General features: G+C 43.9%; 1 protein-coding gene across 3 annotated transcripts in view; it reads right to left on the reverse strand.

The window, feature by feature from the left end:
• The window catches only part of LOC138510496 (zinc finger protein 397-like), a 73,603-nt gene extending 49,680 nt beyond the window's left edge, over positions 1-23,923 (reverse strand). For 2 of the 3 annotated variants that reach the window (XM_069626191.1, XM_069626189.1), the window contains exons 1-2: positions 23,749-23,878; positions 23,059-23,153 (exon numbers count right to left, since the gene is read on the reverse strand). The gene's annotated coding sequence lies outside the window, so the exon portion shown is untranslated. Of the gene's footprint in view, positions 1-23,058; positions 23,157-23,748 lie in introns of all 3 variants that reach the window. The other variant, XM_069626190.1, reaches the window with a different exon arrangement.
• Between the last annotated feature and the right edge of the window lie 3,548 nt (positions 23,924-27,471).

Consider the following 27,471-nt stretch of genomic DNA (forward strand, 5'->3'; position numbering starts at 1 on the left):
CAGATCTCCTTTTTTTATCACACATTTTATTGTAATGGAAACATATAACCAACGAAACCAAAGCAGCATAGCTCTTTCTCAATCCCCTTTCCTACGGTAATTGCATTCTCGGGTTTCTCAGGCTCCCGTAACCTTGATAGTTTTCCCAGCCGTTAGTCACAATGTTCCTATCTTTATCGGTCCCCCTCTCATAGGGTATTTGCACACTCAAGCTATTCAGGCTCCCGTAACCTTGTTAGTTTTCACAGCCGTTAATCACAATGTTCAGAGCTTGTAATGGTAGGCCGTCTGGTTTCTCAGGCTTCCGTAACCTCGCTGGCTTTCCCAGTGCCTACCTCTCTCTATAGCTACGGCCCGACCTGTATGGAGCTTGGGGACTCGGGCTCCCTCATTCGATCTGGTTTCGGCATCCGCTACCAGCCCACCACAGCTCATGAGACGTGGGTCTTCCCATCTCTGTTCCCTCTGCAACCTCGGACGGGTAGAACGCCAACCCTCAGGCTTTCGGCTTGCTTGCCCTCCTCAAAGCTACAGGCTCCGTGGCCCAGCGTGGCTCCACCCCTACAGGGTAACAATGCGGAGGCTTGCCTCTGCGTAGCGGTTCCCTTTCCTCTGTGGGAGTGTCCGCTCTTATACACGTCACAGGAATAAAAGAACGGTGTCCTTCGCCGACTGTGGCGTTCAGGCTGTGTTCAGCATTGCATGCAGTGAGTACATGAAAAGAAGGATCTTTGTGGAATATAGTAGTTGCATGCGATATTAAAGTATTTTCCAAATCCATATTTGCAGACACAGTGTGGACTGGGAGTTGCGCTATGAAACGGGAGTCCTTGTGCCTAAGAGAGGAACAACTCCCAGTGAGATCCCACTTGCCCAGACCCCTAGGGAGGGTTTTGCTCAGCAGGCACACGTCCCTAGCCTGAAAGGGGGTGGCTCCCGTCTGGGGAGAAGGGACAAATTGCCCAGATTTGTCACCCTCTCTAAATAGGAGGCTCAAAATAGGTTCCCCATGAAGGGAAGCAACGTAGACCATTGCAAGAAGGTTTTACTCACTGTGCTCGGCCCTTTTCATTGAGGGACTGAGGTTCTTCTGTGGCAGCAACACGGGAGGCAACCTCTAGTTTACAAGAAAGACCCCAGCCACAGTCACGTGTCACGTGCTGCCACCGACTGAGGAAAGGACCTTGTTCCTTCCTCCATTGCCCAGAGTGTTTCTATGTTGCTCTGCCAGGATGCCAAAGTATGCTGCCGTGACTGAGAGGCGTGTCGAGTACCGCTGCCATGCCAACTGGTAAGCCCTTAAAAAGGGTCTTACATAAATCGAGGTCTTGTATGGCCTCGAGGTCCCAAGTGGGAGAATCATGGCCTCGAGGTCCCAAGGGGGAGAATCATAACACTTAGGTGAAACCCCAAGTTTTACAAAATTAAAGGAGAGTTCCGGGACTTTTTTTTTATTGTCCCTACGGTTCGGCCATGTGTTTTTAAGCATAACTCGGTAGATCGTAGAAAACTTTCCTATGGACCTTACCCGACTTTTCGTCCATTAACGCACTCGAAATCAGCCGCCATTTTCTGATAATCCTATCATTTCCCCCCATCGCCCTGGCTCACCTGCTTTTGCGGCACTAAATCAAATCCCCCGCCCCTGAGCCTGACATCAGCAGACGCGTACCGCCCATTTCCCAACGCCAAAGCACGTTTCGTATCAACAATCGCTGCGCCTCAGCTAATGACGTGTCGCCATGGAAATGGCAGGACGCCTCTTTCCTCAATAAGTATAAACACACCGTTTCACAACACACAGCAGCAGATTTTCGATTCCATTACTCTCTCTGTGTTACTTTGAGTATTCTGTGACTCGTTTCTGTGCTCTGGTCAGCTACCTTCATTGATTGTAGCCCGTGTGAACAGATACCAGTACCACCGCTATAAAATATTTTACTTTCTTTACCACACAATGGCTACAATAATGCCGTATATGTACGAGCCCGAGTACACCGAGGAAGAACTACTGGAAAGGCAAGCACGCGAAAACGATGGGGATTCGGACGGCAGTTGGGAGGACCAGTCAACGGATGAAGAGCCTGGACCATGTCGCATGGACGGCGTCTCCACCTGGTGCACGTGCAATCGGTGCGAGCTAATGCCAACTGAGGAGGAGAACTGCTGCTGCCGTGAAAATTCCGGGTGCTTGGCCTACATTTCGGAAGGCGAGCCAAGTCCGCAATGCATCACCGAGCTGCCAGAGTTCAGGGAAGCCTGCCTCTCACGGACCGTGTTGAGGATGATGATGGTGCTTATGCACGAACTTTGCGGCACTGTTCGTCCGCGTAATCCGAGTAACGAGTAAGTATACTCTGGTTGTGATGTCAGTGATGCCACTACTATTTCATGGTCGTCTCATCATTCGAATGCATGTAAATTGGTTCCATGTTGTGCATTTTCTAGATAGAATTTTTTTCAAAGCAGAATGACATTTTTTACCTGAATCGACAGTGATAAGAAAGTTGTCATTTTAATACAGTTTGCATCTTTCATTTTCACAGGTGGTACAGGCTGGTGGCCTATCGTTGCTTCACTTGGTGGCTTCACGGGAGGCTCGGACACCGCGTTCGGAGAGTAATACCTGCCTGTGCGGTACTTGCCATTAGACAACATTTCCCCAGCGACAGTGGACAATACAGCGGATTTTCCCTGGATGTGCTGCAACCGCAACTTTACAATGTGTAATGTTTATTATTTATGTTCAATTGAAATTAAGATCTAAAATAAAACCCAACATATATTTTAACAATGGTTGTTTTGATTTTTTAAATGAATCTAGTGTGTCTCCATTGAATAGTCTTCCTGTGCCTTGTCTTGTCACACCACATGTCTCCGGCCAGCATCCTCCCTCACGCTGGCCGCCCACCTTCAATCCACATAACCGTTGAACCTATATGCAGCAGACATACATATGTTATTTTGCGGGTTGGCATCAAGCCTAGGCATCCAGGGTCTCCAGGGTGAACTGCACCCATATATTCTCCTGGGAGGGTGAGGTATTTATAAACTCACCCCCCTGCCTTCCATGTACTAGATCCTGCAGCCTGCCTCTTACATGCAGTTAGATGGCCTCTCCTTGGTGAGGCCCTGCGGCAAACGAGTCTTGTCTGCACGACCACCGCCCCAATCCACCCCCCGCCCTATCAAAGGCAGTTCGCACCGGGGTACTTGTGCTGGCAAGTGGAGCTGTCAGGGAGCGATAAAGGCCAAGAGGTGCCAAAGACCATGTACACTTCAAAGTGGTCTATAGAGCATGGGTTGTTGTTCCCATGTCTACCGCCAGACCCCGTGTCTCCTGCCAAGCATCCCCCCTCACGCTGGACGGCCCCCTGCAATCCACATAAGTGTGTCTCCATTCACGAGTCTTCCTGTGTCTTGTCTGCACGACCACCGCCCCAATCCACCCCCCGCCCTATCAAAGGCAGTTCGCACCGGGGTACTTGTGCTGGCAAGTGGAGCTGTCAGGGAGCGATAAAGGCCAAGAGGTGCCAAAGACCATGTACACTTCAAAGTGGTCTATAGAGCATGGGTTGTTGTTCCCATGTCTACCGCCAGACCCCGTGTCTCCTGCCAAGCATCCCCCCTCACGCTGGACGGCCCCCTGCAAACCGCATAATGCCACGACATATACACGTCATTCATTCACAAACACACCCCTGTTTCGAATTCTTTATAACCCACTTCATATTTCTAATGAGAACTTCTTTGCACTTTGCTAGTCAACCCGTGAAGGTGCTGGTTATCTGCTCTTCGTCTCTGTGAACTTCCGTGACCACTTCGAGGAAACTCGTCAGTTTGCAACCTGTGAACTGCTCCCTGTTCTACGACAAGAAACTACTCTGATCCCTGCATCTAACTGTTTGCTCGTCAAGGTAAGGCCATGTACCATACTCATTTTGCGTCCAATTTCTTTTCGTTCAAGACAGTACATGCAAGGAACTAGTCACATGTTCTGAGTTTAGTCAAATTATTTTTCTATTTTTTAAAAGTTATTCAAATACTTCGTGTATAGTTCCAAGAACCAAAACATACCTTGCATTGAACCTTTTATGTGTCATTTAATTTTTTAACACATTGATATTCATAGAGAATTGTTGATCTTTACTTTTCAGAACTTTCCACAATGCCTGCCTGTTCCATTGGCGGTTGCCCTTCGAAGACCCATAATAAATCTGAAGGTACTATAATGCATGTTTTCCCTAAAACAATAGATCAGATAAGAGAATGGGTCCGATATTGCGGATATCCACCCTCTGAGCTTGAAAGTAGAGTCCTAGAAGTCTTTGCGGACAAGAGGGGTGATCGATACCGCATCTGCAGCAGGCACTTTACCTCTGACATGTACTTCACATCATTGCTAATAAAGAAGAACACACCGCGAGCGAGGCGAAAATTGCTCTCAACCGCTATTCCCACTCTATTCGTCCACATCCCTCCACTGGTGAGTCAAGTTTACGTATTTATCTCTCGGCCTTGCGGTAGTGTGTAGCATTAGCTAACAATAATTTCCCCATTTATGTATCCACTCAATATGAAGGCGGAAGATTCTCCATCCGTGTCGTTATTGCAGTCATCAGCCACTTCAAGCGCCTATCGGGTAATCTTACTTGGCTATTCTGCCACTGACTTGTTTTAGGCATGTAAATCAATAGTTTTAATTTATCGTGTAATTATTTTACCTAATGGTACACCCTTGTACTCGTCCTCTAGTCTTTGTTTTCAGTTATAATTATTGTTATCCAAAATAATTCAAGTACTGTCTTTCAGGGAGATGCTGAGGAGTCCAACGTATTGACGACTACCGTTGATGTCACTCAGATGCTCGAGGTACGTTTCAGGACAGTTCCATCGATGGAGATCATCAGATCTTGCATTCTTGTAGCGTGATTGTTACACACAATGTTTCTTTCGTTTTTAGCCATTGATATGTCCTTCTGTCGTCGCCCTCCTATGTGTCTTCTTTTTTCAATATTGTGTTCATTACTAATGAAAGTCCTATGTTTCAGGGAGTCGATGGAGCATTAGTTCAAGAAGAAGGGGGAGCGTGCAGTTACGGGTCGGCGCAACAGCTTGCAGAAGTGTGCACCGCAGTTACATCGTCCCTTGATGTTCTTATGCATTTCGAGGTATGGATACTGACAGTTCAATCAAGCGAAATCATATGACGTGATTACATCCGCTATACTTCCTTCTTTATTAACGCAAGTACTATGTTTCAGGGAGATGACGGAGCTTCTTCTACAAGAACATCACCCCTAGTAGTTGATGCAGATCTCTGGGTGGTGACACTTCCAACGATCGAGCAAATCGAATCATATTTACATATCCATTATTTATTTTAGACAACTGATCATTTGTGCAGGTCTATTTAGATGAGCCGTTCACGCCTGCACAAAGTTTCTGTTCTTTTTATCAAAATAGAAAACCATACTAATGCAATTACTGTGTTTCAGGGAGTCACTGAAGCATCATCTTCTATAATATCATCAATGGAAGTCTATGAGGAGCCCGAGGTATGGATCTTGACAGTTCCATCTAACTAGATCAACAATGCGTGAATAATTGTCGTTTGAATGTTCTACACAAAGCGTTCATTCGTGTTTTGCTATTGAGATGTACGTGGGTATTGGTCCCCAAGTACATTTTGTGTTTTCGATATTATTATACATACTAATGAAAGTTCTATGTTTCAGGGAGTCGATGGAGCGTCAGTGCGTGATGGATGTGCTTATCAGGAAAACATAGTCGTTGCAGCGCAAGAGGAATTGGAGACATGCACACACGAGTCGGAGCAACAGCGTCCTGATGTTGAAGTTCGAGGCAAGAAAGTTTCAAAGAAAAGAAAGCAAAAGAAGGTTAGTGTCCTGGTCACTATATTATGTTGTTTTTCACTGTTAATAGTTCAATACTGTAAGTTGTGTTTAAACTGAACATCCCTTTTCCAATCTGTCCTCTAGTTGCGAGTGGGTGTACGAACTAGATCTACACAGACAGTGAAGCGAACGAGAGATGTTGCTTGTCAAACCTTTTGGCAGGGACTTGAGACTGGAGATGCATCGTGCCAATGGGAAGAATATGAAGTGATTGACAACGGAGCTATACCACCACCAGCCATTGATAGTGAATGTCCTCCTGGTAGTTCGGATGCAGTCGGAGATCAATTCACAGAATCCACACCCGCAAAAACTAAGACCGCGAGAAAGTTGAAGAAATTGTTTTATTCACCCATCGCCGGAGAAGGAACAGATGTTGCAATGGAAGAGAATGAAGTGGACGACAATGAAACACCATCAATATCACTGAACATAGCGGAAGACGATATCAGAGATTCTACCTTTCATGTGAGTGACATGTCCTCAACGTTACAGACCGGACCAGCTGGGATGCAGAGTGACAGTATAAGGAAAGAGGCCAAATTCATTGTATTCGATAGTTGTTTGATTGATCTTATTATTCGGATGAAATGTGGGCATTCGGTTGGTGGGGAAGTATGTGGGGAGCCATTGATTAATGTGACTCGTGCAATTCGAGGCACTAACCTTAAAATACATGCCACCTGTACAAAACATCATCCGTTCTCATGGTCTGCACAACCCATGCTGGGACAACTGCCAGCAGGCAATCTACTTTGTGCAGCGGCTGCACTTTTTAGTGGTTCAAGTTTTAAAAAGTTAGAGTCTTTCTTTCAGTTTGTGGGAATCCATTTCATTGCGAAAACTCAGTTCTACAAATACCAAACCGATTATCTATTTCCAGCCATTAGCGAAGCTTGGAGAATGGAAAAAATGTCTATTGATAGTACATTCGCGGGCAAACGGTTCAGGCTAGCCGGTGATGGACAGTGCGACAGCCCAGGATTTTCAGCCAAGTACTGCACCTAACACTTTCAGGACATGGAAAGTAAGAAAATTGTGAGTTCGGTGGTCGTGCAGGTGTCACAAAGTACATCCTCAGTGGCCATGGAGAAAGTTGGCTTTGTAGCATCATTGCAAGAACTACAATCGCGGGGAATGGTGATCGACCTGATAGCCACGGACAGACACGTTTCAATTGCCAAGACAATGAGAGAACAGTACAAAAATATAAATCACCAATTTGACGTTTGGCATCTTGCAAAATCAATCAATAAAAAATTGTCGGCTGCAGGTAAAAAAAAAGAATTGCAAGGTATTTCACAGTGGTCCAAGTCAATCAGCAACCATCTTTGGTGGAGCTCAAAAACATGTGGAGGGTCGTTGGAAATTCTACTGGAAAAATGGCGGTCAGTAATGCCACACTGTACAAACGTTCACCGATGGAACACGAACCAACATTTCCACAATTGTGAACATGGCCATTTGTCCACAGAGGAGGCACGGAAGAAGAAGTGGTTGATTCCTTCATCACCCACTCACAAAGCCATTGAAAAGATTGTATTTGATAAAACTATAACAAAAGCTTTGAGGGGACTCACGGAATTCTGCCACACAGGAGATTTGGAGGTGTTCCACAATATGTGCCTAAAGTACAGGCCAAAACGATTGCATTTTGGCATGGAGGGCATGATAAATCGGACTCTTTTAGCGGTCTTGGCACATAACCATAATGTTGGCCGTCAACAAAGTAGGACGACCGGAACTTTAGGGACGCTTCGCTACAATAAGGCCTTCACTAAAAGAAGTAAACAATGGGTGATCAAACCAGTGTTTGAGGATATGCAATATGATTTTATTGAGAAACTTATTGTTGACGTCCTAGATAGGCACATAAATGGAGTTGTGAACGAACCTGTGCAGGGGACAACTGCATTGCCACCCAACATTGCCTCTGTTCCATGTCCACCTAAAGAAGAACTCATTGAGAAATACACATCACGGTTTAAATGATTGTAATTTGATTGTCTGTTCTCTCGAGTCTCCTCATGTCGCAGGCCCATTGAATATGTGTAGCTATGTATTGTGTAAATAAAAGTGATTGCTCAGTGTACATGCAATGTGTCTCTCCACCCTTGTTCATTTGCGCATTAAATTAAACCAAACAGTAATATAAATCATTTTTCAAAAAATATGGAATGTCTCCGTATTTATGGTTCTGTGGGGCTGCAAAGCACGCAGACAAAATGCAAAGATGGAGTGTAAATTTCAAGTCCTGTGAGACGGCCTTACACTGAATGTAGCTAACTAGGAATGTGTGCTCGTTCAAAGTGAAGGTCAGCTGCTTTGATTTTTTCTAGGGTGCCAGAATGGCCCACGACTCAGTATAAGGTTCTATTGTTATTTGACCTTGACAGGCCGGGACCACGTAAGAAACGATAATGAATATAATTTCAGAAACGAAAGCCATTTCATGTTCGTTCATTAGAAGAAATAACGTCTGCATAGAAGGAGTGGTATTTCGGGGCTGCCCTACGCACAGACACAATGGAAAATGCAAATATAATGTAAGTAACTCTTTAGATGAGTTTATACCGCAATTTAATTACTATACAGTAGCTTTAAAGACGGGTTAAGTTGGACTTGTTCGTTCTATGTGGCATATTGTTTTGTACCGCGCACTATCTTGGGGAGAACCGTCTCCTTTTACGGAAGCACCTCAAAACCTTCCTCTTTGCTTCTGCTTTCTCTCTCCCTCTCCCCTGCTACAACTGGTCCACTGTCTGCGATCTCGGTCCTGGGCCCTTCCACTCTCCACCTGCACTCCCTGTCAACCCCTGCACTGGGGGACTGTCTCAGTATCCTACAGCCCCCCCTTGACGTTTAAAACCCAGTTGCACTGTCCTAGCTATGAAATAATTTACCGACCGAATATATAAAATGAATAATTTTAATAAAGATCTGATGGTGAGACTAATTTCATTTTTTATGTTTTTCAAACAGGTACTTCACCCATTATTGTCTGTGTCACGAGTACCAGACACCGGCGGATGGCTTTTATAACCACCAGTTGCTTCTCCGCGTGAACAACGTTACCACCCTGACCATTTTATGGGACGATCGCCAAGTACAAGTATGCCCTTACGCGGTACTAACGGCTAGATGCAACATACAGACCGTTGTGGTGGCCTAGTGCCTCGTTGTTGGAACAGCCATGCGATTATCAGTGCGACCGAAGAGCTTATTTTATCGTAAACCAACACCCTGTGTACTGCACACGAACATCGCTTGCCTCAAGATGAACTATTTTGGATCGAGAGCAAAGAAAAATGAAAATCGCTGAATATTCTCTAAACATTTGATGTCCAATAAATGTACTTTGCCAAATGTACAATCTTGCAGTTTGCTTTTAAACCACAGTTTAATATTCCGAATTGTGGCGCTGTATTGTGAGATGATCTAAGACCCTGTGTACAGCAAAGGAACATCGCGTGCCTCGAAACGAACTTTTTGGAACGTGAGCAAATAAAAATGAAAATCGCTGAATATTCTCTAAACATTTGATGTCAAATAAATGTACTTTACCAAATTTACAATCTTGCGGTTTGATTTAAAAGTACAGTTTCATATTGCGAATTGTGGCGCGCTGTGTTGTGAGCTGATCTGTGTTGGTTTCCGGGTTCTGTGTGGAGTCGCGTAGAAGACGCCTGGGCGCGTTTGCCTACGCAGCACAGTCACGTCACGGATAGAGGCGGGGAATATGAATGTTTTGATAAAGTCTGTTTCAGGGGCGGGGGATTTGATTTAGTGCCGCAAAAGCAGGTGAGCCAGGGCGATGGGGGGAAATGATAGGATTATCAGAAAATGGCGGCTGATTTCGAGTGCGTTAATGGACGAAAAGTCGGGTAAGGTCCATAGGAAAGTTTTCTACGATCTACCGAGTTATGCTTAAAAACACATGGCCGAACCGTAGGGACAATAAAAAAAAAGTCCCGGAACTCTCCTTTAACATGAGTGTGGGAGTAAAGATTGTGCAAGAAAATCATTCAGTCACAGCAGACAGAGGAGATTGCATACAAAACCATGATGACCAGCAAACTTGTCAGACAACTCAGAGCCTGAAAGAGAAGAAGACTGGTCCATAAACGTCTCACAAGGAAGATGTGGCAGTTATCTAAAGAAAAGAAAATGCAGGTGCAAACTAGAGCAAGATGGTAGAAAGCATGCATTGCTCATTCCCATACTTTATAGATCATAGCAATTTGCTGAAAACAATACAACTCTGTGAGAACCCAAATAGTTGGGTAAATTATGTGATGCTCCGGTTTGTCCAAACCGGTGGAAGAAAAATGCTGCTTACTTTAATGTGAGAAGCCACAGCCAAGCCTCCCAGTACGATATTGGTGGTGGGACGGTAGTTACTTCTTTTCAGATCTTTTACTTTTTTTAGCTAATCAGATTACTTACTGCTAATAATCACTTACACCCTTCCCTGCTCTTCCTCGTCACAGTACTATACGGTTGAGGCACCAATTTCGATGACAGGAACCTTTCCTTACAATTAAAGTGGTCCGACCCTTCCTCTTGGAGGAATAAGACCTCCCTTGACTCGCAAGTCGTAGTTAACCTTTTCTCACATAGGATCATGTGAAAGGGTGAGGTGGGTCATAAGTACTGTCACGAGAAAGAGTAGGATGAGTAATGATGATTACCAGTAAATAATCTGATCACTACCCCCAGATCCCTCTGTTGTTCCAGTACTGTACTTTTGAGGACTATCAGGTAAAGTGATGATAGTGCCTCTGAAACACCATACAATACACACCGTATGCTACAGCATATCCAATCAACAACTTTATTAACCATCTATTAACACCCACTATCCTCAGTGCATACCAGGACTCAGAACACTGGTTCCAAAAGAAGAGAGTGCTTGACTGGTCACATCTCAATTGATGTCGTCTGATAAAAATGGCCCACCCAGTCACTCTTGCAGAAAGATTCATTTTGCATTAGCACAGTATGTGGCCATGCACCTGGTTCAACTCCCCTGAACTTTTGCCGAGAGCACAACCCATGCTGCTGCATAAACCATGTAAACAACAGTACGCATCAATTGGCTGATAGAAATCACTGTGGCCTTTCGAATGCCCCCGAGGCCCCAAACGTCCCAATCACATTTTACACTTTCTGAAAGACGATTGTCCCGCCTGTGTACACAAGTACCCACCATTCTAGTATCCAACTTATGCCAACCTTCCTCCTCAGAAGAAGGTGGGTTTGGATGGAAGGCCAAAAGCACAATATCATGTGGCCTATAGAATTTGGAAACCACCTTTGGGGAAAATTAGGCAGAATCCTCAGAAACTTGACACAAGTGCCCCAATCCCCATGCAAATGTGATAGCACCCAAAACGAACAAAAAAATAGGATTTTAACATCAGCAATTTTCAAATCAGTATCCTCCACCGGCACTAATGGAGGACCAGGAAGAGACCTCAACACCAGCAGAAGATCCCAAGGTGGAGTCCTAGAATAGTCCACAGGCCTGGGAGAAAACCTCCCCACGTTCAAAACTTCTGCCCCTCTTGAACAAAACAGAACTTGACAGATCCCAATCAAATTACAGTCTTATGAAATGCTCTCCACCTAGATCAGTAGAAAACATTGAGCTTATCTGTGTGCTTATCCACCTTTGCACTTTGTCCTCAAACAAGTTAGCAAACACATTTGCAACTTCACCTTCAAGGGGCCGCTTCTAGGCCATCACCTTTTGAGATCCCTCAGAGAGCCAATCACTGAGATGGAGATGATGCCTGCCAGAGAACACCACCCCAGGAGCCAGGGATGAGGCCCCATCAAAGATCAGGCTAGATATGATTTGGGCCTTAGGCACATGTCCCCCAGGATTTGAGTGCAGGCTGCACCTTCATACTAGAACCAGCTTCTGAACGTCTCAGCCACCCTGAATACAGTCCAAGCTGTATTGGACACGTTTGCACCGACATTCAGAGCCAAATGGGCCCCAGCGTAGCACTTCTTAAAGGCTGCCTCTGCCTTTCGGTCCACAGGATCAGGCACCGTCGCTGTGGATGAACTCGCCACCAGAGAAATGGCAGCCTCTTGAACAGACGCTCAAGGCTTGTCAATGAAATATCTGTGGGGTAGCGACAAGGGCTTACCCAAATTCATCAAGCATTGCGAATTTCAATGTGGACAATCCAGTGGATCAGTCATTTGGTGTTGCAGTTCCCACAGCTGGTATTGAATTATCTGGTGCTACAGGGGTGGTGTAATTAAAATAAGAGCAGCATCAAACTGTATTGGCATGCATATCATTTGCTCCTTCCACCTGGATAAAACCTTGTTATATGTCAAAGCCAAGTACTGGGATGAAGAAGAGGGGCTTAGAGGTAATTGTGGGATTAAGTACCAATGCTCTTCATTATTGCTATCCTACTCTTCCTTGTCACAGTACTAGCACTAGTATTAGCCGGTAAGATAGCACAGCGAGTAGAGCGCTCGCTTTGACATCCGTGCAGAGCCTGCCGACGCAGGTTCGATTCCCGGCAGGGCCAAACTCAGCCTTTCATCCTTCCGAGGTCGATAAATGAGCACCACATCCTGTGGGTAATAATAGGCAGCACTCAGATGCCGGAGGGTTCGTGGCACTATATAAATGCTAAATGATTATTAGCATCTGTCCTCAGCTACCCTGTGTGAAAGGATCAAGGATTCTACATGGAAATGCTAACAAGGTTATTTTGGGAAGATAGGAGTTATTCTACCTCTGGGTAAGGAGGAGCAGGATCAGTAAAAAGTTGAAAAAGCGTTCCTACTGCAGAGGCGGGGACTCAAAGGTGAGTACTGTGATGATGAAGTAGGACCAAGAGTAATCAAGATTACAAGTAAGTAATCTTGCCACAACATTTCCCTCTGAAACGAAGGATTCAATTATTAGGAAGTAAACTAGCAGAAGTGCCAATATGTCCTCTGTGCAAGACACTTAATTCCAAGCCTGCAGTTTAGATTACACGTGAAAAGCCAACCCTAGAACAATGTATTTATTGGAGCGGTTATTAAAACAGAACCTTTCCACGTTAGCACAACAGCTTCACAATAAACTCACATGGGTTACAAATATGTTAAAGTGTCAACTTTCTGTTAATTGCCTAAATGTCTCCTAACAATGCACATGATTTGACCTATGGTGGCAGGGTTTGGGACAAGCAATTTTGAGGGGCCACTACACCCTCTTCCATTTTAGAATTATATATGTTACTTCTTCCCCAACTAGCAACAGCACCCAATTTCTGTCATTCTCTACTTTGCTGATTCCCTCCCTCTAGTCTCCACAATAATAATACTAATTAGTTACATTTGTTTTAAATAATCCTTGCTATCAATGCTACTTTAGTTCTTCTATTTCGTGGTCTTGTAAAATAGTTGTTACTTTTGCCTAGTTCAATTATACTCATTCAACCACGTGCATTTTGCAGTGCAGGGTACAGATGGGGCCCCAGATTGTTGCTCACCAAGGTTCTACAATGGACAGATAATGGGGGGTTGGGGTGGGTAGCTACACTCTGCCTTGTAGACTCCGGTCCAGAGGACAGACTTTTAGGTCAAAACATGGAGGCTCTGATTTTGCACATAGATCGCAAAGAGGTTAACTTTGTAAATAAAAATCAAGTAAAGTATGACGTTGTGCCCCTTCAAGGAATAAAGAGTCCCTGCTAATGGCTCGCACTGATGTCACATGTCTGTGACCATGTGACCAATGTAATAAAAGGGATGAGCGGTTTCCCGCTCTATCAGTCACTCCACCAGACTCCTGCCTGCTGTGCATCACTGCCATGCTGAACCAGCTGCTGCGCAGGCAGAGGGCATGCCCTGCAGAGCCCTTCGGAATGACAGCGCCCCTCCGAGATAACGCTGGTCCCGTTTCTTGGGCCCAGGCAGAGCCCTACGAGGCAACTCTGCCTTCCATGTAATTGTGCCCCGCAGAACCCCTGCGTGGCTGGATGCCGAGTGGCCTCTGTGCCCTCAGGCCATGATCCGACAATGTGCCCATGGTCCAACAGGGTGATCTACTGCAACTGTGTATGTCGGCTGGGTGTCCCCAGCAATTGCTTGTCAGGACCCGGTGCCTCCGGGGTCCAGACATAACAAAGAACTTTGAACGTGACCAACGTGGTACCAATTGCCTTTGAACATGTCTGTGCTGTAACATCACTTTCTCTTCTTGGCCACTGCCGGCTTCAGTTAGCACTGTGTTATTTTTCCTGTTACTGTATTCCAGTGGGCTCAGCAATCAGCGCTGCCGACATGATTAATATATGTTCACTGTTCATTGTGTGCTGGCAATTTTAAAGGCGAGTGACTGCCTTGTAATGCACTCTTGCTGCTGCCTTGTTTATTATAATAAGCGCTCATGCGGTGAGCACAACAAAGCATCTCCGGTTTGTTTTTTGGTTTCTTTTTTACAATAGGGAGCACAGTACAGGATATAGCTGCTGTGAATTTCACAGCTCCCATTCATTAAGTAGAGCATATGCACAATAAATACACTGGTAACTGTAGACCGGCTGTTCTACATTATGTTAACTCATTCATGGTACACACCACGTTACATTGTGTGTTACCAGTCCCATTTCCATATCCTCATTTCTCTTCAACAAAACACACACAGGATACTTGGTTTCACATACTCCATATCCCTGCCCAGCTTTCTCTTTCAGCAAGGTTCATAACTTCATGCACACAAATGTAGTTTATTTTAGTTGTGGAATATACTTGATAATTGTAGAACTCCTTTAGTTTTATTATGGAGGTGGTGTTAGACTCTGACCCTGCAGAAGTAACCTCTGGAATTACAAGGGAGCAATTTAACGATTTGGCCCAACTCTATTGTTCTCGGTTAGGAGCAGCACAATTCCAGTCTAACAATATGACTAGCACTTCAAACACCCATTTCTAGTTTAAATGCCATAACTACTTATAAAACGAACTACAAAAAAAGTGGTTACATCTCCTGAGTGAGAGGAGCAATTTCGGACGGCCGGAATTGAGGAATCCTTTGTTGAAGCACCTGCTATGCAATCATTGGAGGATGTTTCGTAACACAAGTCCCCCAAAGGTGCAATATGTAAAATACATTGATCAGTGTGCCTCCGCAAAAAAGGAAAATCATTGAAAAAGTTCTACTTCAGCTCTTAAGAAAGACGTTTCTTTAAAAAGGAAATGCAAAGTGGCGTTTTCATCGTCCTCAGGGACTGAGATGGATAAAGATACCGATTCCTCCTTGGACTGGTTTAGGGTTCGGAGGTCCAAAAACACCTTAAATATATCCCTGCACCCCGTATGGGTGAGGATTATGCTTCCCCTAGTGTTGAAGCATCTGAAACTACACAATGAGTACTAGATCCCAAGACACCCCTTTGTTTAATCCTTCCGCAGTGACAGTGAAAATTGGCTCCGATGTCTGATGTAGCAAAATATTCAAATGTAGGTTTCATGAAACCTCTAGAAAGAGAAAAAATAATACACTCAGGTCAGGGTGTTGCAGACCTTCTCGTTTGGGAAAAACTCTCTATTATTCCCGAGTTAGAGCCACAATTGGTCACTTTTCTAGCAAAATCGGATAAAGACCACACAAAAGGCCTTTATAGAGCCCAAAAGTTATGTCAGGACATTTCAGGTTCTTTGACAAAAATATTTGACCTGACCGAAGCAGCCATGGAAAATAAAAGCTTTGTGTGCCCAGTCTCTCTCCGGGAGTGGGCTCAAAGAGTTATAGGTTTCCTGGGTAATGCCAATTCTGCCACTGCGGAGGAGTGCTAAAAAGGAGTACTGCTAACAGTAGATCACAAATTAACAGACCTAGTCTCTAGAGAATCAGGTGTCAGGGCAGGCTCTATGCTATCAGGACACCATTTCATTAAATAGATTTCCAAATATGTTGGTATCTATTCCTCGTTGGATACAGCTCGAGCTTACCTGAAAAGGGTCTTCGGAAGTCGTGTTTTTGGGCAGGCGAGAAAAGGAAGAGGTTGCTGGCCGATGTCCAATTTACATGTTCCAGCCTTAAAGTGGATGCGTGTGGCGTACCAGATCCATGAAGAGCAGAGGTTTTCAAAGTCAAAGATTTAAAAGTGGTTAATCTGCATCTTCAATCTTTTTCCCAGGACAAAATAGGGGACCAGTTAGGGGGTGTGGGGAGGGGGTCCCATTCTTTGTACAGTATCACAAGAGATCCATGGATTCTGCAGACTATTCAGGGTTTCCACATTCTCCAATTCATATATCTTCCCAATCTAATAATTTTCCCCCATTACAGCATTTTTTTTTCTGGGTCAGGAGATACGAAATATCTTAGTGAAAGGGGCAGTTGAAAGGATATCCATAGATACCCATGAATACACTAGGTTTTCTCTGCAACATTTTCTTGGTCTTGGAAGAAGCTGGAAGGTTTTCTTCCCGTTATCAATCTAAAAGATTGATGGTTTTCTGCAATACAACTATTTCAAGATGGAAGGCAGTCATCTTTTGAGAACGAAACCAGTAGTAAGAGCTTTGAGAGCAGGGGGAATTCGTCTGATCATTTACCTAGCCGACATCCTTCTAACGTCACAGGCCAAGACTCTGGCATGCTAATCGCCATAAACCGCATTCAGGAATTGAGGCTCATCATCCATTGGAAGAAATCTCAGGTCAAGCCCTGGCAAATAACAGAATTCTCAGGTTCAAATAGACAGTACAATCCTTAATTCTACTGCCTTGCGCCATAATCAAATCTAGCAAGAAAGAGATTTAATCAATTCTGAAAGCTCAATTAATATCTCTAAAGTCCTTAGCTCGGATTGTGGATCTGCTGTCTCGTTGATTTCAGGCAATTTATCCAGGCCCTCTTTATTATCGGACTTTACAGAGGCTGAAGATTTTACACTTCAGGAAAGGCCTCATTTATACAGACGATAACCGCCTTTCAACAGCCAGGATGGTGGTTGCAACACATGCAAGCCTAGAATGGCAAGGCGATATTCACCATGGCTCCAGATCTGATCATAGAGTCAGATGCCAGTATCCTAGGTTGGGGTGCTTGTGCAGCCCTTGGTCCACGGGGCGGGGGATATGGCCCCCTCCGCCCCCAGGAGAAGGAACTTCATGTAAATTGCCTAGAAGTGTTAGCAGGCTCCTTTGCTCTCAAGAGTCAAGCAAAAGACAAGACCAGTTGCTGCATTCTATTGAGGATGGACAACATATCTGCAATGGAATATGTCAACAAGATATTCACGCATGTTGGCGGAGATAGCAAAGTAATTTTGGCCTTTTTGCCTGGACCAAGAGATTGTAATTCTAGCAGAATACGTACCAGGGTTACACAACGCAGTTGCAGATTGAAACTCAAAAAAACTTGAGGGATCCCCGCGATTGGAAACTACATCCGTTTTTCAGAAATGTCTTTGACTTTGGGGACCTGTGAAGGTAGACCTATTCTCATCCCGTCCCAATACTTAACTTCCACTGTTCTTCAGTTGGAGGCTGTATCCTGAGGCAATGGCTTTAGATGCCTAAAGTAAGAATGGTCCAAGATTCGAGGTTTTCTCCTTTCCGCCATTCATGACGATTCCCACACTGCTTTGGCAAGTGAGAATAGAGGAAACGTCTGTAGTTCTAGTCACTCCTCTATTGCCATCTCAAGGTTGGTATCCAGCACTTCTCCACTGATTATCAGGTAGATCCGAATGGAAATACGAACTAGTGTGTCAAGAATCACTACAACTGGTAGTATGGAAAATGGGTTCTTTGAATCTCCAGTGACTTTTGACTTCTTCGATCGTTAGGGAATCTTGGGCCCCCGGAACTTCCAAAGGTTATCAAGCAGCTTGGGTTCACTGGTGTGTGAGGGTTATCAAGCAGCTTGGGTTCACTGGTGTGTGAGGCAAGACCTACATCCTGTAACGACTTGTCTTAAAGGGCGGTACATTTTTTGTATTCTCTTTTTTACCAAAACAAAACTTTTCACACTATTAACCTCTACAGATCAGCCGTTTCAGCTGGGCATGTCCTACTAGATGGGTAATCCATAGGTAACCACCTATCTGAATGCTTTTCTTAAAAGGCATGAAAATGTTGCATCCCCCAGGTCCTACATTAACTGTTCTGCGAGATGTTAATGTGTTCAATCTTTTCAATACATGGCCTACTAACAAATTTATCTTTAAAAATAGTTGTCTGGCAAACTCACTATGCTCTGTTTCAGATGTTACAGAATTAGATATTACTAACAGATCATTTTCGCCATTTGGTTTGTGCTTGACTATTACCTGACATACTAAATGTGGTTCTGCTACTGTTAATTATCCTATCTTTCCAGAACAAGAGAAACTCTGTGGTGTTAAATTTTTTAAACAATATGAAATCGCTTCAGCCGATCTCAGGATCAATAATCCTTCTTTCTCAGCTTTATTTCGGTGTAAATACAAAAAAGCACCAACATACATGAAATATCAATGCAAATGATCAATTAACATATACGTGGTTACAAGACACTACATACATAAAGCAGAAAAACAGTTCATAAAATCTGATAACTCGTGCATGAAATTAAAATCAGCCCCTAATTAAATTAACAATGAGACATCCTGCCGGTTGTTATACTCCATTGGTCAGATAAAACGTAAAGTGAAAAATCTGATATACGATGTTGATCGAGAGCAAAGTTAATCTGGCAACCAAATCCAACAATGGAGTATTTTTAGATCACTTAGAAGTGAGAGAGTTTAAACCCAAATATCAACTGGCATACCCAGATTGTTCCACTATCCGATGGTATTTGATGTTCAAACTTAATATTTGTGATGTCATGGAAATATTAGGACCCAAAGTGGGCATTCAGAAAGAACTGAGGTTTTGTCGACTCTGCGGAGTAAATACTCTAGAATCAGCATACCACATAATATGTGATAGTCTTGACAAACTCCGTCGAAAATTTCTTATGGCCTATGCGAACTCTATGGATAATTGTAATATGAGTACCATTTGGATAAAATTATTTGGTGTATACTTGACTTGAATTACATTTTTTATTTGATGACATTCTTTGTGATGACTTTAGAGATCTTAAAAGAGCTATCAAAAGATAATTTTTATACTGTCAAATGAGCGCGGATTTTATGTGTAGTTTTTAAGATGAAAATGTTAATGATGTTATGTGCTTATATATGTAAAACTTTTATTATTGGATACATATTACATTTTAAAAAATGATTTTGGTATTTCCATAAAAGACAGCAAATTAGATTTTAAAAATCGCTAAAATCCTGGGCTTTGCGGTCATTACAGCAAGTAGAATGTTTTAGAGGCTTATTATATAAGTTGCCTGCTGCTACACAACATGGTCCTCCTAAGCCACGCCCTACGAGTGTATTTGACAATGTAATATAACATATTGGGGTCTTCGCATCCTCTGGAGAATTCCAAAACCTGTCGCCCTCCTAAAGCCTTTTGATGTGCATAGTGGCAATAAGTACATTGTCCTAGGATTTTTATACCTGGGGCAAAACAGCAAAAAGTGAAGGACAGTCATTCTCTGCGCCACAGCACTGACAAAGAAGACATCTTACGTTATTCCAACTTTTCGTGAAGGAGGCTACAAGCAAGTACCTGCTCTCATGGAATGATAACGTCCAAATAACGTTCCAAACCAAATTTGCCGTTTACCTGCAGGTAAATCTGGCCACTAGAGAGCCTTGCACAAGATGACCCCAAAACCTGTCTATAATGTTCTGTGCAAGCAGCTTTAATCACATCTTTGCTCTCCGGGCTAACGCATGGCGGTCACTCCCAATATTGTACGAGGCCCAAGATTATGCACATGCTTTTAACATGCCTAAACCAGGGAGTACGGCGGCCTTCAAGAGCCAGAAAGTTAACCAAAAACTCCTTGAACATGTGCAGCCCGGGTGCTGACCATAAGAAAACCCATAGGAATAAAGGTTTGGAAGCCATTACATGCTCTATAGGGCGTATGTCACATTCTATGTGCAATGTAGCATTAGGGGCACTACTCGGTTGTGACATAATTGACTAAGAATGTGTTTTCTGAACCCCCCAAACTTGAGGACTTTTCACATGCCCAAATCTCTGCACTGTATAATGCTGCAATAATCAAATCACAGCGTACATTTTTTTTTTTTTTTTTAACTTTTATAGCGTCTTACACTGGCTAGATGGGTCATGTCCCTAGCTGGAATTGATATTTCCATCTTTGGGGCCAATTTTTTTCAAAGGGACTATGGTTTCGAACTAAAACAAAAGAGGTGATGGCTGGAAGGTTTAAGCAGGTGGTTCCCTGCAAGATATATTGGATTGGTCTACCGATTCCACCTGCTCTCTAACCTTGATTCTAATCTCCCCTCTGTCCTTATCTTACTCGAGCTCTCTTCTGCCGTTGACAAAGTCAACCGTGCCATCCTGCTCAATCGTCTCCGTGATAACCTGGGTATCACTGATCAGGCCCTGGTCTGGCTGACCTCCTTCCTCTCTGATCGACCCTCCCAGGTCCAACTTGGGTCCTTCCTTTCCTCCATCTCACTCTCTACCTGTGGTGTTCCCCAGGGGTCTAACCTCTCTCCCTTGCTGTTCAACCAATACCTGGCTCCCCTCTGCCACCTCTTCTTCTCTGTCTGCCTGCTATCCAGAAGTGGTGTGCCGCCAACGATCTCTGCCTTAATGCCAGTAAGACAGATTCTTCTCATCGGCAGACCTGCACCCTCCTTTCCTATCACTCTCTGGCTGGCCTCCCTTGGCCCTCTGCCTGCTCCCACCTGTGAGGCTAAGAACCTTGGTACTCTTCGACTCCACACTCATTTTCTCCTCACATCTCTGAAGTCAAACTACCAACTGTACCTCATCAGAGGTATTCTTCCTTTCCTCTCCTTCCCCCAGAAGCTCACCGTCTCTAGAGCTCTGGTTCCCTCTAGGCTGGACTACTGCAACAACCTCTTTATAAATCTGCCTGCTGTTTCTCTCTGCCCTCTGCAACTCATCCAGAACAGGACTGCGAGGCTTGTCCTTGGGCTCAAGCCCAGGGATTTTATATCTCTCCAGCACTGAAATCTCTGCATTGGCTCCCGGTGGCTGCAAGGATCAAGTTCAAGACCCTCTGCATTGTCCACAAGGCCTTCTGGGGCCTGGGTCCTAAATACCTACAACCCTCTCTTCGTAACTACCTTCCTACTTGAGCTCTTCACTCCTCCACCTCCAACTCCCTCAGGGTCAGTCGCTTCTCCAAGCAAAGAGTTGGTGGTAAATCTCCTTCATCTGCTGGGGCCTCCCTCTGGCACAGCCTCCCTGCCTCTCTGAAACTTGAGGAGAACCATCTCCAGTTTCAGGGAGCCCCTACAAGACCTTCCGTCTGATTCTGCCTTCTCTCTTCCTCTCCCCTGCTTCCCTGTCTGATACTGCACTGGTCACCTGGTTACCCTCAAATTTCGGGCCCAGGTCCCTGCCCGCCCAGTTGCACACCCGCACTGCCTCCCAGCCACCCTTACACTTGGTTTTGTATATGTAACCCTAAAGTCCCGCTACCTGCACTTTTGGAAACCTGCTGTCTGCACTTACCCTTGCACCTGCCACCTGCTGGCCACACTTCTTGTTATTGTTTTGATCCCATGTACAGCACTGCCCCTCCCCTTTCCCCTGGCACTTTCCCCTTCCCGTCCCCCTCCCCTTGCACGATCTCAGTGTCACTTGACCTGGTAAGATCGCGGTCTCTGTCCTCCCTCTGTTCCCCCTTCCCACTTTGAAACACTTGTGCATAGGCATGTTACAAATGCCATATCATATTACCTTTAAGGCTTCTATTTTAAACCCGTCATGCACGCTTTGCAGATGGTGGTAAATGTACATCTGTCAACTTGACCCAGGTCAGGATGGTGCACTCCATCCAGTCCTGTTTTGATTTATTGAATTCTTTTAGCTGTTTTTCCCCCCTTTCTTTAAATTTTAAATGCAAAACCTCAAGTCCCAGAACACAAAGTGGGACTAGGGGTGTCTTGGTATTAGTTTTATGACGGTATGATAACCTTCTTGCCAAATGATGGTATATCATGGTTATCGCGGTATAGCAGGTGGAGTTAACTAATCTTAACAAATATTTTCTAAAAGGTCATAAATTGTCAGATTTATCATCACAAACAAAATCAGGAACCCAGGACCAGAATTGGGCTTTTCAACATACTTTCCACTGAAATGCCTACCCTTGCTTCCACCAAACACACGTGTGGATGTGGAGAGGAGGGAGGGGGGCCTGCTGCGACTGGCAAAGCAAACTGAATAGCTTTTCTTAAGTGGTCATTTAGGCCTTTAGCTCCCCCACTGGCCACTGGTGAAGATGCACATGTTACCATCTTGATAACCTGCATGCCACAGATCAATGGAGGCTGATGGTAGTATACGCTTGTGCGCATACACGCACACACACGCGCACACACACACACTCTCTCTTTACGTTACAGCCTTTAGTTTACTTGCGGGCCAAAAGGTGTTCAGTAATCACGGACATGTTACCCTTTGTTATTGCAGCAGGGAATACCCAGAGAGCTGAGTCAATTTAGCAGCGTGACTTATATGTAAATTCAATGATGGAACCAGGGAAATCCCCCATTGTCATATGTTTAGCAAACATTATCCATTATAAATATATAAACCCCAAAGCCGCCATCCCAAAGTAAACCCTTTTCCTTCTTGGCACTGTATTTATTCTTCCTATTGCTAACATATTGATTTTATGTCAGGCACGTGTGGTTTATGGAATGGCATTAAAAACTGCTCCAACTAAAACTACTTGGCAGACGGCACATCCAACAGTGCTTACTGCAGCCTTTCCAAATCAGATTGAAAAGCACACTTAACGGTATAAACGGTATAACGGTATAAACAATGTGACGGTTATTATTGTTCAATTAAGTGGTTCACAGTATCTTTAACGGTATACCGTTATACCGTTACATCCCTAAGTGGGACAGGATGAACTACATACATAAGAGTTATGATATGCAATAGGGAACGTGTTTTCTACAAGCTACAGCAGATGGGACTCAATTACTTCAAAGGAGGTGACAAACAATTTTGCTGTTTTGTAATTTCCTCCTACCTGGCTTGTTGTAATGTCATTTCCTCCTCCAGCACTTCTTGTGTCAATCCATACGATACACCAGTCCCCCGCTGCTATTTTCAGAAATGCTCCTTCTGCTTTCCGCAAAACAGAAAGAAATCAGCCAATCAAAACAATAACATGTATTCTACTCTTGCATGAACTATTGGAATATCTGCCATACACACTCTCACCCTACCTCCACCGGATCACACCGCTCATGAGACTCTCCGCTGCGCTAACAAAAATTGTGCATATGGTTATAGATAAGACTAATAAAGGACTCTACTTTTGAAACTCATATAGCTTGTTTGACTTTTCCACTCGAAAAATATCTCGATATGAAACTTTGAAATGCACGTGGCAGACTATATATTTTGTTGGCGATGTACGACGCGTCACACATGCAAAAGAGACTCACTTCCGGGTGGTTGCTGTAGAGTTAAAGTGCACGAATTGTGTGTTGTGTCGCAGTTATAGGAGCTAATTTTTAAGGGGCAATGGCAAAAAAAATCCTTGATATGTTAACGGAGAGGTGGGGAGGAGTGGCTACTATAAATAGGATGGTGTATGGCCTTCAGTGTGACAAGTGTGTTGCCTGTAAGAAAGTACTTAAGCGGGATAACTTCTCATACCTACAATTGACGGGTTTGAATTTTGAAGACGGTCTGGGCATTGAATAGTACCTACCTGGTAGGTCTGTTAAGAAATGTCCCGGTGTTGTCCACCAAAAGCAGGAAGCGCTGCATTCTCGAGTGTCACAAGCGGGCCAGCAGCACATTCAACAATTTAAAAAAAACTCAATCGCGGGATCCCTCTGAAAAGACATTGGCCTCGCTGCTTACTGAGCATGCGCAGTTTCCGTGCACTGCTCTAGTTCCTGTGATGTCATGCGGTATTCGCGTCCTAAAAGCTATGAAAAAGCCCTCCGCGGCGTGTTCCTTGACTAAGTTCAACGAAAACGTGTCAAATAAACGAAATATGACAAATTAACGATAGGACATTATAAGCCGGTTTTGTATTCATCTATGTTAAAAACGACGTTGAAAGTACATTTTAAAAAACGTTTAAACAACGTGCACTTTTCCCTACGTGCTTTCTCCCTATGTACGCCGCAGATCAGTAAATGTATACAAAGTTAACCAGTGCTTCATTTGTTTCTATGCCTCTCGCTCGAGCTCTCAACTTCTCTGCGGTGCTGGTGTAGAAACGTGTCTAGTAGCATGGACATGCGCAGTAGAATCCATATCATTAACTTCATGTGTGTGGTTCATTTGGTATGTTCCCTCACTGGCTCGGAAGAGCAGCAGTTGATGTGAATGAGCTTATTTCAAGTTATGTTTTGGGGTCTGCTTATGTAAAGCTAGGACATAATGGTCGCATATGTCAGTGACAGAAGGTGCATGGATGTGGTATAGTTTAAGGTTTTCAAAAAAATTGCAAATACTTGTTTTGCTGCACAAGTTAGTAATTTCATCTCGCGTAGGTTTGGTTCTTTGGAGTACACAGACTCATCACATCATTATATTACCATAAACGGGTAGAAGTCAATTAGTGTAAATATGGGTAAAGCAATTTGGCCGGGGAGGCAGCTGCGTGGTGGAGATTATTATTGAGGATGTTTCCTGAAGCAAATGGCAATGGGTGATTTGGTTTTATCATTGAGGTTGCATAACGCGATCGCACCTAATGTCCAAGCATATTTACTGACCCAAGCCAAAGATCTGAATACAAAGTATGATGTGTTTGTGATGACTTAATTTTTAGCAGTCTGTGCCAGCAAGTGCAAATATTTTGTTTGTTTTTGTTTGCATTTCATATAAAACACAGTAACAGTGATCAACAGTTTAGTCATCAATTCTATGTGAAGAACGGAGGCTCGGATTATGCTTTCTTCCTTTACTTCAAACTTGAGCAGCATTATAACCATTATAATATATTAAAATGTACACAATAAAAACGACTTTTGCCAAGAAATAGTGTTTTTGTAGTCCTTTGTTTTATATGATAATTTGAAAGATGTGACATCCTTAACCAATCCTCTCCTTGCTAGGACATAACCTTCTCTCTTTTCTCTTGTCCTTCCTCTTTCTTTGATGCTGGGGCAGCAGCAGTTAAGTACTCATTTAATTAATGTGGAAAACGATGTGTGTGTTTAATCATTTTACATATTAACGTTTACTGAGAGCGTTAAGGGCAGTAGCGCGAGCATGGGCGAAGTAGAAGAAGGGGGCTTTAGACGAAGTGACTTTGTGTAGCTCAGAAGCGCATCGGGTACGACAGGTCCAGTGGAGGGACAGGTGCTGAGTTTAATGTCAGAGTGAGAGGGCGCTATCTCACGTAGGATGGAGCGGCGCGATGGGATACTAATTCAGTTTTTTCAAATCAGCTTCATTCAGCAAGAGTAGCACATTAGGATATCAGTGAAAGTATAGAGCGGCCAGTAATGAGATATATATATATTCAATGAAAAAACTTTGTTAAGGGACGTTATGGTTAAGTTGCGCTACTAAAAACCTATCAAATTCAGTGAAAAAACGTTGTTAAAGGTACCTTATGCTTACAAGCAAAACCGAAAAATCCCTGAAATTCGCCAGTTATGGTAAGCTAAGCAACCATAACTCGCGCCACCACAGTGCACTGCTAAGAATAACACCCATGACATCAAAGATTACATCACAAATATGATTGATGACATATATTTTCTATATTAACCCAGCAGCATTTCAGGGTTCGAATTCAGTACCGGATGCCCTGCGTTTTCAATATGAGAGCATGGCCAGCCAGAGACGAGCTTGCTTTGAGGTGAGACAGTACCACCTAGAGGTAGATAGAATAAGTCCTTTAAGGGTAACAAATTCCCTTCATTGAGAGCACGCTTTCCCTCTGTTTGCGATGATTCCGAGAACGGTAGCTCAGGTCAGGAGACAGCACGCAACTATAATTCTGGTGATGCCAGACTGGCAGGGTCAGGTGTGGTTCCCGGACCTTCTGGAATTATCAATTGACAAACCACTGTTACTTCCCCATTTCAGAGAGTTGATTCTAAATCCAGTGGGAGAGACTCATCCCCTGATTCTAGAAGGCAGCTTGAGCATGTTAGCGTGGGCGATTTCCGGGGAGCCTGGTAGAAGTCAGGCCTTTCGGGAGACGCTGAGAAATTCATTGAGGAGGCCTGGGTACCAGGTACTAGGAAAGCCTACAGGTCGGCTTGGGCCCGTTGGAACAGATGGTGTGTGGAATGGCACATCCATCCCACTAGAGCAAGTATAACACAGATAGTGAATTTTCTAGTGGTCTTGGCGGCTCAAGGCAAAGCATACAGGACAGTGAACACTTGTAGAACGGCCATTTCAGCCAATCACTCCAAGATAGAGAATGTGGCAGTGGTTGAACACCCTCTAGTATCTAAACCCCTCAGAGGGGTAAGACTTTTGAAACCACTGATGCCCAGATACTCACAGACATTGTACGTTAATACCGAACATCTTTTAGTCCTTCAGGGGTCACATTCTATTTTAACAAGAGGACTAAGACAGGTATCAAAGCTGTTACTTACTCAGCATTTCTGGACCAAGCCAAGCTATGTCCGGTTCGTTGTTTGAAGGCTTATGAGGAGATGACAGGTACCCTTAGGTTGGCAGGGGTAACCCAATTGCGACAACACTAGCCAGATGGTGTATGCTACAAGCGGCCATTGGCATTGAATCTTAAGGGACCCATTCAATTAGGGGAGCTATGGTGTCAAAAAGTTATAACACGGGGTAGGTAAGAAGACATTTTGAAAGCAGCGGACTGGTCAAAAGAGTGAACTTTCAAACAATTTTACTTTAGACCAATAGATCAAATGTCTACTTTGGTGGTGAGTAAACTTTGAACAAGCATAATCCGAGTCTCCGGTCTTGACATAGAATACTGATTTTCCATACTAACGTTGTAGAAAGTCAAGATTCCATTAAAGACACAGAGCCAAAGGATTATCCTGCCCAGTCAATCGTTGTATGAGTGATATGAATTTCTGATGTAATGCTTACGGAATAAAATTATTGGGAGAAATTGTATTTTTACAATTGCCTACCCTATCGTAGCTAGCTTCAGCTTTGTGTATTTGATTATTTAGTAGGAATGGAATCGAAAGCAGCAAGATCCTGAGACAAGCAAGAGGAAGACACACTTATGTTTCAATGTCTACTGGTTGGGGCGCATGGCCTAACATTTGAGACAGACAAAGAAAGAGGAAGGACAAGAGAAAAAAGTGAAGGTTATGGACTAGCAGGGAGAGGATTGGTTAAGGATGTCACATGTTTCAAGTTATCATATCAAAAAATGCACTACAAAAAAGACTGTTTCTTGGGAAATGTAATTTTTATTGTGTTAATTTTTTATATATTGAAATGGTTATAATGCTTCTTG

This window comes from Ambystoma mexicanum, chromosome 6p (genome assembly GCF_040938575.1).
Source record: "Ambystoma mexicanum isolate Mex_15411 chromosome 6p, UKY_AmexF1_1, whole genome shotgun sequence".
Taxonomy (NCBI): domain Eukaryota; kingdom Metazoa; phylum Chordata; class Amphibia; order Caudata; family Ambystomatidae; genus Ambystoma; species Ambystoma mexicanum.